Genomic DNA, 2,034 nt, shown 5'->3' with positions numbered 1-2,034 from the left:
GGTGCCCCTCGGTGCAGCCACCGCCCATCTCTCAGTGGACGTTTGTGGGTTGCCCTGTTGCTGAACAGGTTTTAGAATACCTCCCAGAATAAGATAGAATAGGGGGGAAAGGCCTGGCAATCTCTCCAAAGAACATCCAGTGGAAAATCTTTGAATGGTTGGGATCCCTAACTCACCTCAGGGATGACGCAGGACAGAGCGGGTACACGTTGGGTATGAGGCTGCTGGGCTTTGAGGCCCGCTCATGGCAGCTAACAACAAACAATGAAGTATTTAGTGCTGGGTAAGTCCTGTGCATTATTTCTGCATGCATATGTTTTTTCCCATTTATCCTTTTGCCAAGATTTTTCAAAGATGTCTATTCCATTGATACTGCTTGCTTCCATCTTTCATATCTTCTTCACCCTTGTCTTCACTCCTTCTCTGCAGACGCTCCTGATGCCATCGGGGAGATAAGGGCCTCCCCTGCATCTGCCATTGATTCTCTCTTCAGATGCCCCCAGTGTGCTGTCCAACCCACCCACCTACTTCCTTATCTCACAATGATCCTTTTCATCCCTGATTTCTTCGGTTGGTTCTTCCCCATAATTAAGTCTTCCTGTTTCGTTATCATTCTTTCATTTATCTACTAATCATTTTATTGGGAACTCTTACAGACATATCATTCCATAGTTCAATCACATCAAGCAGTAATATACAATTGCTACCAGAGTCAGTTTCAAAACATCTTCTTTCTTCTTGAACGCCGCGATATCAGCTCCGTTTTATCCCCTCCCTCTCCTACCCTACCCACCAAGAACCCCTTACATTTTTTCCCCTATAATAGATTTTTTTGTTTTGCGATATCTTAATCTAACATACCCATTCACATATAATTCTGTTATTCATTCCTTGAGAGTGAGGTTATACAACGATCAATGCTATTGGCTCCCTATTCCCCACTCTGCCTACCTTCCCGTACCCTCAGGGAACCATTACTCCTGTGACTGTTTCTGAAGGGTTATCTAGCTTGGCTTTCATGTACTGAACAATCTTAAATATACAAATGAACATGCTCAAATCTAACCTAATTAGTGAGGTAAAACAAATAAAAACTATAATAGTAACGGGAGGAAATATTGAAGAGCTAGAGGATAGTTATGTGGTTCCATCTTTTCATAGCCGGGCACCATAAGCTTTCTTCACATTGCTTATGTACCCTTTTTGTCTTCAGTGGTCATGTCAGGAAGGTGAGCATAAAAGACCACATGATTAGAACAAACCATTCTTATACTGAGGCAAGATTTAAGCGGAGGTCCAAAGTCCATCTGCTTCCTTGTCGCATATATATACATATATGAACAAATGCACATATAGCGATATATTTACATATATACATGTATATTATTTCCTATTTTTTTTCCCTTCTGCCCCACTAACATGATTACCCATCGTTCACCTCTCAGTAATTCCTCTTAGATACTATTCGATTGTTCAAATGACCAGAAAAGCTACCCACTCCTTGCCATCAATTTTAGAACCTTTATTATTCCCCTATGCTCATCATTGTTGGCTCCCTGCTCACCCCCCACCCCTCCTTTTTTTATTTTGCTGTGGAACTTATTACCCCATTTCTTAGATTTGTTGTTCTGTTCCATTATCTCTTTGTCCTCTGGTGTAGGAGGTTGAGCTTATTCTCTTTCTTAGTCTTGGGGTTCCTCACTTATCTTAACGTCTTTGTCTTTACCTCCTTGAGCTTCAGGTTGCCGTGGCTCTTACCTCTACCTGAAGGTTGAAGTAAAAAGCTGAGAGCCATGCACCTGCTGATACCTCTAGTCCTAAATTTTAATCTTAACCCCACCTCGGTCCACTAGGTACATTTTGTGTCCTGAGACTTTTTCAGGTTAAAACTAGTTTCTACCAGTCAACTCCACCTCATGGCAACCCATGTGAATTGGAGCTGTACCCTTGTGTTAGACAGGGTTCTCTAGAGAGATAAAACCAAATTCCTGATAATATAATATATTTATTTATAAAGATAATTAGATATATAAC

At 41.2% G+C, this 2,034-nt stretch overlaps 1 protein-coding gene across 1 annotated transcript in view; it reads left to right on the top strand.

Moving 5' to 3' along the window:
* ALDH5A1 (aldehyde dehydrogenase 5 family member A1) overlaps positions 1–2,034 on the top strand; it is a 41,608-nt gene that overhangs the window by 33,267 nt on the left and 6,307 nt on the right. The gene's annotated exons all lie outside the window — the stretch shown is intronic.

Source organism: Echinops telfairi, unplaced genomic scaffold (assembly GCF_000313985.2).
Source record: "Echinops telfairi isolate 266 unplaced genomic scaffold, ASM31398v2 ScPeMD7_5868;HRSCAF=6743_0, whole genome shotgun sequence".
NCBI classification, from domain to species: domain Eukaryota; kingdom Metazoa; phylum Chordata; class Mammalia; order Afrosoricida; family Tenrecidae; genus Echinops; species Echinops telfairi.
This window is presented reverse-complemented; position numbering and strand designations above follow the sequence as displayed.